The 15,493-nt window shown below is 40.8% G+C and overlaps 1 pseudogene; it reads right to left on the bottom strand.

Annotated features, from left to right (window-relative positions):
- Positions 1–9,700: 9,700 nt before the first annotated feature.
- On the bottom strand, positions 9,701–12,097 carry LOC119766085 (annotated as a pseudogene).
- Positions 12,098–15,493: the final 3,396 nt, after the last annotated feature.

The following is a 15,493-nucleotide window of genomic DNA, read 5'->3' as shown; positions in this document are numbered from 1 at the left end:
CAAATGTCAGCCCATTTGGTTGAGAATTGGCCTGTCCCCAGCGGTTCAAAGTTTGCATGTAAATTACTATGGGATTTTTATGCTTTTCGTTCAATCGTTCCTACAGGTCTGGGGACAACATGGATTCACTCGGAATAAAGACAGGTGTGTAGGGGATGGTCCAATGAACACATTCCAGAAGGAATTAGGCTTGTCCATGTCCATTCTGTCCCCAAGGTGCGCATTGGATCGACGTCCGGTGTCTCCAGAATCATCGATTCACCCTTCAAATGTACGCATTGTCCTTAGTATGCTATGACGGCTAGGAGAAAATTACGACGCCCCATGTCAGACGGTGAACACGTGGCAGAGCATTCACTCAAGTTTTGGCTCAGAAACATACTTTAAAGTAATAAAATTATAATTTTTGATGTTCCTGTAACAATTTGAACTATTCCAAATAACGTAACATGATGATTTTGTAATAATAATGCAATCGATGCCTATCCACGTGGTCGCCGTCTGATATGTGGCGTCGTAATTTTCAGCTAGCCGTCATAGCATACTAAGGAAATGCGATGCTTTTGAAGGATGAATCGTTGGTTTTGGAGACACCGGACGTCGATCCAATGCGCACCTTGGGGACAGAATGGACAAGCCTAATTCCTTCTGGAATGTGTTCATTGGACCATCCTCTACACACCTGTCTTTATTCCGAGTGAATCCATGTTGTCCCCAGACCTATAGGAACGATTGAACGAAAAGCATAAAAATCCCATAGTAATTTACATGTAAACTTTAAACCGCTGGGGACAGGCCAATTCTCAACCAAATGGGCTGATATTTGGCATGAGAGTCCCTATGGGTATCCTCTACTAGGGGAACCTCGGTTTGCTTGATTCTGAGAACTTTTGGTTTTGGATGAAACACCCTACTATACATTTACCATGAAAACAATTTAGTATATATCTAGGTTAATATCATTCCGGAAAATGTAAATTGGTGATTTTGCTATACCCTAGTTCCATTAAAGGTCCAAAAAATAGACAAATTATCACAAAAGTGTTCCGAATTTGTGAGTGTTCCGGATATGTGGGATGACTTTATGGTTGTGCTAAAGTAACCATGATGGTTGCCAATATAATGTTCGCAGGTTACTTCTTGGATTATATATTTCCAGATAAATTTCGAGCAACGGGGTCCCAACGGCTGCACAGCTAAAAAAGTAGTAATCCAGCTGCGTGTAAAAGGCCTGAGTGTAAATTTATTTTTGCATTATTTTATGAAATTCTATGTAATATTACCCCCTGAAATATGTAGCCCATCAGTATGGGAAACCTACTTGGCCGAAATGTCAAGCTCATCTAGGTATGCGTTTAGCCTTTCCATTATTCATCGGTCTGATGGCCGAGCGGGCTAAGGCGCCAGTTGGTACTGTTGGTGCTGGGTTTGAATCCCATCGGTTGCAACTTTTTTTTTGTGTTTACAAAAATTGTACATGCAGTGTGTAATATTAAGTATCTTTTTTGACGAAGGTGATGTGCATGCTTTTGCTTGCGATTTTACCATCGGATTTTTTGCAATGTGAGTTGCCCTTTTAAATTCGCTGAAAACAAACCAAACAAATTTTACACAATTACATATCGATGCCTCTGTGCTCCCTTATGCTAACTAGATAGAAATCCCAGCAGGCTTAGTACAAGATAGCACAGGAGCGTCGATATAGTTTTCATTACATACACAGTAAAAAAAAAAGTGTGAATTTGGAAGCTGTAATTTCGGAAGGTTGAAATTTACATCTTTTATAACGTAATTTTACCTCAATTTAGACTGAAAAAGTGACATTACAACAGAAAAGTGATAAAGTTGCACATTTTCAAAGGTAATATCACACATTTTTTCTGACATAAAAGATGTACCCCTTCCCAGATGTAATATTACCATGATTTTTTTTACTGTGTACGCGCTGATCCCTGTTCTACCTGTTGAGGAACCGTCTGTTTTTTGCTCAATGCCCAACGTCCTCGAAATTTGGTCGTCAGGTTCTCTGTCATTTTGAATTGGGTTGTTGGAAGCAGCGCGAGGGCTATCACCACTTAATACCCGGGACGGAGAAATAGGTTTATCAGCATGTTCCAAGTCTGATACAGAATATACTTTCCCACACAAATATTTGAACTCAACGGCTCCAAATAGAAAAAAAAAACAAACGAAAAAACAAATTTTTAATTCAAATATAATCCGGACAATCCAGTTTTGACTGTTTCAATGTATTTCTGGTGTGAAAAAAACACCCTGTCACTGAAATATACTATCGCCACATCACCTAAATAAACACCAACGAGGTCGTAACCTCAATAAATCACAGCTCATCGTGTGCGCCGGGAGGCCATCCCCCAGGGAAATAATTGACGCCGTAGCAGGAAGATAAAGGTCAAATCCTTTGCGAAGTTCGTCGGTCTGCCCTTGTCTACTTATTTGTGTCGCCAATCGGTGAGTAAATCCATCACAAAATGACACAACAGGGAGCAGTCCCGGGCACAACGTGACCATTATTGGCCCCTTGGAGGTACATCTGGGCATCATCAGTCAAACACCGTATGGTGGTTGGTTTTGTGTGGAAAATCGGTGGCGTCCTCCTCCCTTGACGATTGTTTGTGGAGAATGACGAAAATCACTTTTCCGACGGCCAATGGGCGATGATGAACTGAGGGTGGGGTCGATTGGAGTAAAATGAGAAACATAGGTTTGTCTTCAACTTGATTTGGTCATTTATTCAGAATTCACCTTTGAAAAGGATCTGTTTGAATTCCATGAGCTGATTAGGAATTTTTTATCAACTTTTAGCGAAGACACCCACCAACACGTTTGATCAACATTGCAGGGACACACACCAAATTTGTTTAAAGTCTATGTCAATAGTTTTTGAAAGTGATTTGATAAATTTCACCCCAATCTTCCTTTCTTCCCCCAATCTGATGACATCCCGTGGCATCAACGCGTTGGTTGATGTTGCCTCGATGCTTTTTTTATTGCAACTGGGAGTATTAAATTATTTGTAATGGCTTTTTAATGGCGTTCCACCAAAGTGAGCCCAGGCAGTCAGTCAGTCAGTCAGTTAGTCTGAGCCAACAATACGATGCGAGGAGTCTGCGCTGGTGGAAGAAGCAGTCACAAATCGGCGGTGAGTTTGCCTCTTGGCGGTGGATGATGATGACTTACAAGTCGGTAGCCGTAACGATTATGGTGATGACAGGAATGGGTGCGTCCTGCTGCGGCTGATTTTTATTTCTCCGTGGTGTGTCTGCGACTGATGGCTCCCTGGCGTTGATGGCGTGATGACAAAGCGAGTGGATGAGCAGCTTTCAAGATGGTGAGATACTTTGGAGTGCGGTAAAGCTGAAATGGGTAAAGGATTTGATTTGTGGAGGGAAGAAGGTACAGATGCTTTAAACTTGGGTTCCTAACATTCATGATTTTAGGTGAATTCATCTGCAAAAATCAATTTCCTGCGATAAAAATCTCAGGCGATTACACTTCAGTTTTTTACAAGCGATTATTCTGAAGAGGAAATTACAACAACTTTCATTTCAGTTTGCCGAAGCTTATCATTTCCAGTGCAACATGTCAACCCATGAAACCCAGAATGGTCATGGACATGATCATGGTTTTTTTTATTCATAACTTATTTTTATTAGGTCTTTTTAGGTACTGCGACCAGGTTAGGACCGAGGATCGGTTTAAAAAACAAATATATAATAATAACAAAAATAACTCCTTATAATCCGTACGGGGTTTCCGTCGATGAGGCGAACTCTCATTTTCTCTTGATGGCATGCACCTCCACAGCATACAGGTTGAGCGATTCCTTGAGTTTCTTCTTGATGAATTCAGGTGAAGCCGGTGGAAGTCCGCTGACGGTGACTCGGAGTTGCCGCTCGCTCCGTTTCTCGTGGGTATAGAACTCTACTTTGTTCGCAATCAAGCGGGCCCGCGCGATTTCGAAACGCTCCTCGGAGATACACAGCAATTTGATCCCAAACGGAGTCAGCTTGTAACTTGGCTTGGTTGTGCACGACAACATTACACTCCTCAGCTTGCCTAAGCTCATTGTTGTTGTTGTTGGTGTTGTTGTTGTTGTTTTTCTCCACCAGCGGGCTAAACTTGTTGTTGTTGCGGAGCTGTTCCTCGTTGCCATTTCCGGCGTTGGCTCCGTCGTCACTTGTCTTCTTCCGCTTCCGCGTTCCGACAACGGGAAGAAAATCATCGTCGGAGGAATCTTCCACCTTCATCTACAAGCACTTTGCGCGCAGCAACAACAGAGGAAAAACACGTCCAACACGTTGAGCTGTCAAAAAGGTTGTGATGATCATGGTTCCAGTAGGGGAAGGTGGGGCAAGACGACCATATGGGGCAAGAGGAACAATCGCTCGTACGGCCGTAATTTTTACAATTTTGATTATTTCCAGTATGAGGAATTGTTGCTAGCAATGCAATTAGCTGATTCTACTACCACATAACCGCCAAAACGACGTAAACGCCACGGAGCATAAGATTTAATGAAGTTTTTTTCAAAACCTTTGTTTTCTTATAATATTTGGAAAGTACAAAATAAGGCATAGGATTCGTTTTATGGCATTTTTTCAAAATGCAATTTTTCCTAGATCAGTAGTGTCCCTACCAATGACTTGCACCTATTACAAAGTATGATTTAACTTTTGGCTATTTTTGTTGAGAGCTTTAAAAAAATCTTGTTCAGGTGGGGCAAGTGTACCATATAGATTTTTAGTATGGAAAAAAATACGAATTGCTGCAACAACATATTTTATTGGGAAAGAAATACTTAAAAGTACTTAAAAACTGATAAATAATTGTTAACAAAAAATTTCCAAACAAAATATAGTGATATCATGAAAATTTACTATTTATCATCTCAGTAATAATTTTTTTTGAAAAAAGATAAAATTTTTATTAAAATATTATTTTTTAATCTAAAAATGAAAGAAACGTTTCAAATACATTGTAATCTGATGTATCTAAGTGATAACAGTTCAATTGTTAGCAAATTAGCATGTTGTTTCATGCATTGTTCCTCTTGCCCCAACGGGTTGTTCGTCTTGCCCCACTAGTTGAGTAGAACGCACGGACAATCAAAAAATTTAAAATCAGTTTTTTACAGTCAAAAACTGGATTTTTTAAAAACCTGTTCTATCAAAGTCTTAGTCAAGACCTGGAATAAGATGATTATAAAAAAATCCGACAAATTTTTCACGTTTTTAATGAGTTATAACGAGCATTTCCTTAGCTTGTTACACTTGCCCCACTTTCCCCTACTCCATAAAAGACAACCATGATGCGCTTGAGGTGGTTCAAAGTGAGATCTCCAATGTCGAGAGTTTGTCAATCTTTTAGGTTGTTCATCAGATTATAATGTCTTATCAGCTGCTCTGAAAGTGGTTGGACCTCGAAACCAAGCTCAATGCGAAGGATTGGACACCTGCTTCAATGAAGAATCGTCACGCATCTACCCGAAGTCGTTTCAGATCATCGTTTTCTTCAAATCTCCCAAAAGTTTCAGCCGACAAGGTGGACAACATGGACGAAACGGAAAATCTAAAAATCTTAAAGGCCAATAAATAAATCAAGCCTCAGGCTTAAACCACAGACTTAAACTGTAAAATGAAAATGTACTAGAATTATTGTTTGAAGTTTATGTATTGAATCCTGTAGGGAACGAGCTGAAGGGAGACAAAGAAAGGGAATATTATTACGACATAGCACATGGTTGGAACTCCATACATCCTGTTAGCCCAAAAAGTGGGACGATTGTTGAGCCCTGTAGCTGGTATAGTGTAAATTTGTCCAAGCTAGTCACAGCCTACTCAGCAAAAAATTTGAATCTCTTATACCACTCGCAGATTGACAGACAGATCTTGTTTTTGTTTTACCTACCAATTCTGCGTAATTCATGTAATGTTTCCAAACATGATCGACTTGTGGAGATTATGTTGCTTTAAAGGCACGATTTCTTTGCCAACCCTTCATTTTGTATGCTCTTCTTCAACAGTTAAAGCTTGCTCACCCTCGTTATTTCACTGATGTGTTGATAAAATCGTGGTTTTAAAAAGGAAAGGAGCACATTTTGATGTTGCGAATGGGGGATTGGAGGAAGACGCCTCCCTTATTTTTGTTCAATGTCACAGAATTCAAGCCATTTTACCAGCACTAGCTAAATACCTGTTCCCAAAGAAATAGAATGATTATAGAACATGCAATTTTTAACTGCACCGATTTTTCCGGCATTTTGGAGCATGAAAAGTAGATAAATTGCAAAAACAAACGGCTGACACGAGAGGCACGCGAGAAGTAAAATGAAAATTCAAATCATGGCATGCTGCGATTTTGTTTACTTGAGGCATCTTCTTAGTATACCAGTTTTGAACGGACGAGGGGTCAATGCATATTTTGTGTAGCCGGTATCTGTTTACGATTAAATGACATTATACAAATCAACCAAAATTTTGTATAAAATATATTAATTTAAAAATTGAACGAAAAATAGGATGTGATTTGAGTAACTTTTAAAAATGTTGAATATAGGGAAACTTACTAGAAAATTAAAATTTAGTTTTAAGTAAGTAATTAGAAGAAGAAAAACACATAGGTTACATATTGTTACAGTATCATTATCAAAAACATCTCAAGTTAGAAAAAAATATGTTTTGCACTATATGAGTGTTATTATGAGATCATATTACAGCAAAAAATTATAATTAAAGCAAAATTATGATCATTAAGTGAGAACGGTTCAAATTAAAATAAAGTTACTAGTTAGTTTTATCTACTGGCAATTATTAGAATCTACTTGACAATGATACCTTGTAACAGATTGTTGAAGGCACAAAAGGCACATTAAAATCAACCATTATAATTGGCTATCAGTACAAGAAAAACATAACCAGGTTTGGCGGAACGTCGCTCTGAAATTATGTTGCTGCCTGGAAACCTTGTTTGCAATCACGGCAAGGTGTCATCCATAAACTACATCACGCTATAGTAGGGAGGGGGGTTGTCACAAGCGTGACAAAGTATGACAATAGGGGGAGGGGGTCTGTAAGACCGTGACGGCCCGTTAGACTATTTCTTGAATACTGAAAATTCAGTCTAAGAATATATCTAGAAAAAGTTTAATGCCTGTTAAACTTCACTCATAAATCAAACACGACACAAGGCTTTAAGAAACAAAGTTTTTGATGATAGATTTAATATGCTAACCGAAGAACTGAACTGGAACCATTGATAACAGAATGGCCGGAAAAGAAAAAATAAAATTTGACTACATTGAGAGCAACTTTTAGTGTAATGTTTTAATCCTTTTAAACCATGCAAGTTACTGTTCTAAAGTCAGTATTTGAGATGTAAGTTAACATTCTATGTCAAGTTGTTAGTGATTTAAGATGGAATGTTTGGTAATAAGAAATTGATATTTTTGTTTGCCATTTTCTCGTTTTCAAAGGTTTGCAATACAATTAAAACATGACTTTTTTTATTAGCTAAAAATTCGTCTAATCATGATCTTTTTTGTTTAGAAATGTACTATTTTTATGACAAAAAATCAATCAAAATTTTACCTCAATGATAAAGTTCCAAACTAAGCGTTATACTTAACAAATTTTAATTTTTCCATTATTCATCTCTCATCATCATCTAGCATGAGGGTCCACGAAACCCAGCCGAGCCTAGCTGGTGGAACTACAACCCAATAGAATTTGCATCTGTTCATCGGTCTGCAAGAATAACCTTTGGCTCGATTTCCCCGCCATTGTTCCATTGATTCGCTGAATATTTTTTCAATTTCCCCCTTTTGTGAATTGAACCCATTTTAATTTTTTTTTCGTTTTGTTGTTACCTTTATGTTGATTGGCTCGAACGTTTCTCTGAATGAGTGTAATGCATTTAACTATGAAATAGGGCGATTGAAATTAGTTTTTGTTGTGTTTACTCGAGTTTTCCTTCTACGTTCCATTGACTTTAAAATAATCTTTTTTCAATCTCTGAATCATATGATTTTTTGACGAAGAACTTCGTCTTAGGGCTCTATACGGGGTAGCAATCCAAAATTTCGCGAAGCGAAATGAAACCGAAGAATGAAACACCTTCCCCAAGCAGAGGGGAAAATCACAGAAGCAGTGCGGTTTTGATATAAATATAAACGCCACTCCCTCCACTGCATTAGTTTAGTCAGTGGTCTACCACCGAAGCGAGAGGAGCTCAGCTCTTCTCGCGATTGCCAGCCTTCTCTCTTCCCTACAAAACCACGGGAAATTTGAAGGCAGGCTTCAGTCGGTGGTCTACCACCGAAGCGAGAGGAGCTCAGCTCCTCTCGCAAGCGCTGCCAAGCGGAACCATGAGTTGGGGCAATATGAGTATCATACTTTAGGGATTTTGATACTGGACATGAAATTTGACATTTTGGCAGTAGTGGCCACCACCTGGAGTGGCCAGAGGCCCCTGGGATGTTCCGATAAGGGGACATTTGGGGAACCATAAGAGTTGGGGCAATATTGGTATCAAACTTTAGGGATTTTGATACTGGACATGAAATTTGACATTTTGGCAGTAGTGGCCACCACCTGGAGTGGCCGGAGGCCCCGGGGATGTTCCGATAAGGGGACATTTGCGGAACCATAAGAGTTGGGGCAATATGGGTATCAAACTTTAGGGTTTTTGATACTGGACATGAAATTTTACCTTTTAGCAGTAGTGGCCACCACCTGTAGTGGCCAGAGGCCCCGGGGATGTTCCGATAAGGGGACATTTGCGGAACCATAAGAGTTGGGGCAATATGGGTATCAAACTTTAGGGATTTTGATACTGGACATGGAATTTGACATTTTGGCAGTAGTGGCCACCACCTGGAGGACGTCAGGAGCAGATGGCTTGGTGGCCCGGTAGCAGACGGTCTGGACGCCCGGGAGCAGATGGCCTGGAGGCAGGGTGCATGGCCTGAAGGATGGCTGCTGCCAAAAAACCGACCGCCGCCAAGAAAATCGCCGTGGCCAACATATTTAAATGTACGTTGCACTTGCCAACGCCTCAATTCTTGAGGGCTGTCCAGGCCCGACCAATAAATAATAAGAGCCCTTTTCAGGGCTAAAATCGATCACGAAAGAGTTTATTGCTTAAATCATCCTGCACATGCTTAGATTAACGTGAGTTACTCACGTACTCATACTCACATACATGAAAATACTTAAACGTCATTCAACGCGTAGAAGTCTGGAGCAACATTCAAAAGATGCGATACGACATTGCATTACACGTTTTAGAATGAGAAGAAGACCGTTTCCGCACTTTCAAATGTCGTTTAAGAACACACACACACACACACACACACACACACACACACACACACACACACATGCATGTCCCCAACAATTGTTTTGCAAGCAGAGAAAACTAAACTTTTCGACAATCAGCAAACGTCACGGTTTGGCGTTTGCTTCGAAAACACATTTTTTACCGTTGAGGAATGAGACAACTCTTTCGTTATGAATTTGTTGGCCCTGAAAAGGGCCGTTTGTTTCAGAGAAAAGGAACATTCTTCCGGATGCGCCGAGCCAGTTTTGATCGTAGCATCGCATCACGGCTGAATTCTAAAAGCGCTTGTCCATCCTGAAGTGCTGGGCAATCTCACGCAACAGCCGCTGGAAGGGCAACATTTCCGTGGACTTTTGGTAGCGACGGACGATATCGTTAGGCTTCTGCACATCTCCGGTGGCCAGCGCACCCTTTGGGGCTGCTATCGATGCCAGCTGCTGCCGCGGGGTCTTTCCTCAGGTGATGCAGCTATTTTTTCTGCTACTGCTTATGCTGGTGTCGCTGCTACTGATGTTTCCTCGATCAGAGTTGAACAGGGAATGGGGAAAAAAATACTGAAACGCACTTTTATAACTTCGCGCAGACGCGAGAGGCCTTCCCCTTCCAGCGAGAGAGTGAGAGAGAAACTTTCCGAAGGAAAGTTGGGGAGGTAGAGAGGAAACAATATATAAGAAAGTGGCAGGTCTGATTTTTCTCATTCAACCAACAACTTTCGAACGATCATCTTACTGACGGAGCAAATTCTTCAGTGGACTGGACGCGGCTAGGGAGGCAAAGGAGGCGCCAAGCAGAAAAGCAGCAACAATGGAAAACGGGCCAGTCGAAGCAACGCAGACGGAAATCCAACACAGCTTTGTGCGCTGTTTAGAGGAAGCCGACGATTTCTGGATACGTTCAATTCCGTCGATTTTCCTTGGGTTCATTAGACCTTTTGGAAACAGGCGGTTTACCCGCAGACGGCAGATTGAGCGAAGCTGTGGCTGCAAGTAGGAGGGAGGCAGCAAATTGAAACAAACGGCCCTTTTCAGGGCCACAAAATTTCTCACGAAAGAATTGTTCTTGAAAATTTCGAATGGTTGTTGACATGAAAAGTCGGTGACGTAGGCACAATCCCCCCCCCTCCCCCTCAGGAATGTTCCCTTCATTTACATTTTAAATTATCAAATCAAATTCACCACAGAGTTTGCATGAAACCACTGTTTATGTGTGCTAAATTACTAAAATACCATGCGCGCTTGTGCGTGTGTGTGTGTGTGTGTGTGTGTGTGTGTGTGTGTGTGTGTGTGCACGAGAAGTGAAACATCGCCTACTGTGATGGATACTTTCTGTGGCACAAAATGCGCAAGAAGAGGCCAAATAACTCAGAACAATTGAAAAGGGCTTAACTATTCTGTAATTTCCCAGACCATTTTTCAACAAAACTGGTAAATGCAGGGCTGCTACAGGGGATAAATTGGCAACAAATTTTCAAAATCATGAATAAATTTGCTCAAATAAATGGAATTGATTGTAGAGTAACTCTTTCGTGAAAATGTTGTTCGTCCTGAAAAGGACGGTTTTGTAAACGACGCGCTGTCAAAAATTAATTCGCTGCCGCCTCGGAATCTCCTCCTGTGTCTTCTTCGGCAGCAGGACGGCATGAATGTTCGGTAAAACGCCGCCCTGCGAAATCGTGACCCCGAGCATCAGCCAGTAAAGCTCCTCGTCGTTCCGGATGGCCAGCTGCAGATGGCGAGGGATATCCGAGTCTTCTTGTTGTCCCGTGCAGCGTTTCCAACCAACTCGAGGACTTCCGCCACCAAATATTGTTGTCAGGAAGACCGGGCACCGGCGTAGTTGCCCTTCACTAGGAATCGGTTGAATTGTCCGACGGGGAACTGCAGCCCAGCTCGCGACGACCGTGTCTGCTTCTCGTCGATGTATCCTTGTTCACTGCCAATGTTGTTATGAGAACGAAAAGGCGAATTCGACCTATATTTATAGTTTTTTGTTTTGGCATTTCGTGCCTCGAACAAAACTTGGTGGCGAATGCAGTAGGAAGGCAAAGAGAATGCCGTAGGAACGGTACAACGAGCAAAAGGGGCGGAGCATGCGTTGACGCGTTTTGCGCACAAAACCAGTGCCTAAATTTTCATCATTTCTCGGCGGTCCATTGAAGAAGATACCACAGATCGAATTTTTCGAAAAGTCGACTGCTGCTGACTCGGCGTTCCGGCCAGGAAGATCGGCGCTCCAGCCATCGCAAGTGTCCTCGCGGGAGATCCAGATCACCGTACGACTGCTGCTGCCCGGAGAGTTGGCAAAGTATGCAGCGATTCATAAAAACAAGCGGCCCTTTTCAGGGCCATAAAAATTCTCACGAAAGAGTTATATCTTGAAAAGTCCGGGCAGATTCGATTTACAAGGTCAAATTTAGAGGTAACGTTTGGGACTTGAACAAATAGCTTCTGGCGTAACACTTAAAGAAGGCGCATAAGCATTTTGACAAAGAAGTCCAGCAATTTGAGCAATTTTAAAATTCTGAAGGGATGGCAAGTGACGAGTAAACGGTGTCGCGTGGTCATAAACAAATCGGCCTTTTTTCTTGCTAAGAGCTGCGCGTTTCGCTAAAAGTTGTGCATTCGGTCCGCCAAAAGTGTTTCAACCTGAGGATAATCAAGCTTTTTGAGTGCACCTATTTTCAAGCCACTAAACTGGAGAAATAATTTGGCTTTCTGCACATTGCCACGGCTTCCATCGCACCCTTCAGTATCGTCCAATCTACCGTTGCTTCCCACTATTCTTGGCAGTCAAACACCTGGAAACGTCAGGTTTGTTTACGATGTCAAACAAAACAAAAACACGCTCTGCCTCTGCAGTGGACGGTGATGGCCAGACTCTGAAGCGCTCGAGAGAGGATCTTACTGTTGTAGATTATCCGGACGAAGTGGAGAACATTACCGACCTGTGGCGCAACATGAAGAAGCTGCTGTTTAATTCGAACTCACGTCTGGAAGGAAAAATCGATGCGTGCAAAACGAGTATTGATGATTTGGAAGAGGAATTCGTCGCTCTCAGGAAGGAATGTGGTGAGCAAATGGAGGCTGTTCACCACCGGGTGAACTCCGTCGAGTTCGGATTACAACAAACTGCTGAAGATGTTGCTAGGCTGGAACGGGCGTCGGAGCTGATAATCTCTGGGATTCCTTATCAACAGACCGAGAACCTTCCTCAGTTCTTCCAAAACATTGCTACTGTGCTCGGTTATGACCAACCTCCGATTGTTGACCTGCAACGACTGGCCAAGTTACCCATTGCAGCCGGATCTGCTCCACCAATACTGTGCCAATTTGCACTGCGAAACGTACGTAACGATTTCTACCGTCGCTACATGACCAACCGGGACCTGACGTTACGACACATTGGTTTTGATGCTGACAAAAGGATTTTCATGAACGAGAACCTCACGAAGCTGGCCCGGGAGATTCGCAGTCAAGCTCTGAGGATGAAAAAGCTGGAATCTTTGCTCAAGTGTTCACAAGGAATGGTGCTGTGTACGTGAAACGCCAGGGTCAACCAACATCGGAGCTGGTGCAGTGTGTTCAACAATTGTCGCTGCAAAAGTAAACCCTTTCCTCAAAGTTCTTCATCTCCTTCCCAAGCTTATCCTTTGATTCCATTCCTTTTCTCCTTTGATTCCTTCCTCCTGAAAGTCAACAACATCAAAGATAAACCCTTTCCAAAAAGTTATTCTTTATCCCTCCACGATCATCCTTTGATTCCGATCCCTTTCGATCCTGTGTCTCCTCCATCCGTCCTGAAAGTCATGCTGGTTCGTGTCGATGATGCCTTCTGCTGGACTGTAACGCTGTCGATGCTGATTTGGTTGCTGAAGTTGCTGTTATGGAAATGCTGTTGGTGCTGTTCGTGCCATGGGATGGCTGTGGTCAGGTCGAGACTGGAACATGGTACAAATAGAAACGTGTGTGCTTGCTAACTTTACTGCTGCCGATATTTGTTTTGATCAAATTCTGATTTTTTTTTCCTATATTATGGCTCGTACAAAAAAGTTTTCTAAAACCTATTTAGTTAGTTTTAAGTTATGGTTCTCTTTATTAAGCTATGGTTCAATTGGTGTAGGTTTGGTGGGCGGCTTTTGTTTGAAATTTAGCGCGTTCCCCACTAATAATGTTTGATTCTTCTAATGACGACGCCTCTGCAAATTACTTGATTCCAAGAGCTGTAATGAATGCTTGTTTGGTGAATGACAAGCTGAATATATGCCATATCAACGTTCAGAGCCTCTGTGCTCGCCGTTTTTCCAAATTTGAAGAACTCAAACTAAACTTTATTACAAGCAAAGTGGATATTATCTGTTTAACAGAAACCTGGTTGGATGATTCCATAACTGATGCAACTATTGAAATACAAGGTTACAACTTAGTTAGACAAAACCGTAATCGGCACGGTGGGGGTGTATGTGTATACTTTAAGCAAAATATTAGCTGTAAAATTCTTAAGAAATCTCTTGGTGCAATTTCTACCAATGGTCGTTATGAAACTGATTTTCTGTTACTTGAAATGCAATTTAATGGAAATCGTTTTGTTTTAGCTGTGTACTACAACCCGCCACAAAGTGATTGTTCTTACCTACTTCGCACCCACATTGAACAATTTTGTTTAAAATATGAAAATTCATTTTTTATTGGCGATTTTAACACTGATATTCGGAAAAATACTAGAAAAACTAATGATTTTATAGATACAATCGCTAGCATGTCGTTTTCTTGTGTCAATTTTGAACCTACTTTTTTCTACAATGATGGTTGCTCTCTTCTTGATCTTTTATTGACAAATTCACCAGAATTGATACTCAAATTTAATCAAGTATCCATGCCCGGAATATCGGCTCATGATCTAGTGTTTGCTACTTTGGATTTTGAAAAACGTGTTGACCTAGACGGTTATTGGTATCGTGATTACAATAATTTTAACAATCATGCTTTCGAAAATGCATTATCGCGTCTTAGCATTAATGAATTTCTTAGCATCGATGATTCTGACATTCTTCTCAATACTTTGAACAATCATATGTTTATCTTACATGAACAAGCTTTTCCAGTAAAATTCAAGAAGTCATTTTATAAATCTTGGTTTAACCCAGATATTGAAAGAGCTATAATCAACAGAGACATTGCTTATAATGCTTACAAAAGATCAAAATCACCAGAACATCGCACCAATTACAACCGTCTTAGAAATGTTGTGAATTATTTAATTAAAACTGCCAAACGTGATCACGATCGACAACGTATCAACTTAAATGTTCCAGTTAGACAAATGTGGAAAAACATAAAAAAATTAGGAGTCTCTAAAAGTAAAAACAATAACATTGATAGCACCCATTCAGCGGAAGAAGTTAACAATTATTTTGCGTCTAATTATAGTGAAAGAAGATCGTCTAGTATTCACTATTCTCATTCAACAGATAGTTTCCATTTTAGGCAAATCCACAGTTATGAAATAGTGGATGCAGTTTACTCAATCAAGTCTAATGCTGCTGGTCTTGACAATCTTCCGATTTCATTTCTAAAAGTTGTTCTTCCCTTTCTACTGCCATTTTTTGAACATCTCTTTAATACTATCGTAAAAACATCCAATTTTCCAGCACTTTGGAAACGTGTTAAAGTGATTCCAATATACAAAAAGAGTGGATCTTCAGAAATTACCAATTTAAGACCAATAAGTTTGCTATGCACCCTCTCAAAAGTTTTCGAAAAAGTAATAAAAGACCAAATTTCACATTACATTACTGAAATGAATTTCTTACATGCCTTGCAATCTGGGTTTAGAAAAAATCATAGCACAGAAACAGCACTAATGAAAGTTCACGATGATATTGCGTTATCTGTTGATAAAAATGTGTCGCTGTTCTTCTGCTGATTGATTTTGCCAAAGCATTCGATCGCGTTTCTCATGTTAAGCTTTTGAATAAACTTATTTCTTTGTACAATTTCTCAAATGCTGCTACGAAATTGTTAAAAAGTTACTTAACAGAACGTTACCAGGCAGTTTTTTGAACGGTATTTTATCATCATTTATCCTTTGTGAGTCTGGAGTTCCACAGGGCTCTATTCTTGGACCATTACTATTT

The sequence above is a fragment of the Culex quinquefasciatus genome, chromosome 2 (genome assembly GCF_015732765.1).
Source record: "Culex quinquefasciatus strain JHB chromosome 2, VPISU_Cqui_1.0_pri_paternal, whole genome shotgun sequence".
NCBI classification, from domain to species: domain Eukaryota; kingdom Metazoa; phylum Arthropoda; class Insecta; order Diptera; family Culicidae; genus Culex; species Culex quinquefasciatus.
Note: the sequence above shows the minus strand (reverse complement) of the source record. Positions and strands in the feature narration are given on the sequence as shown.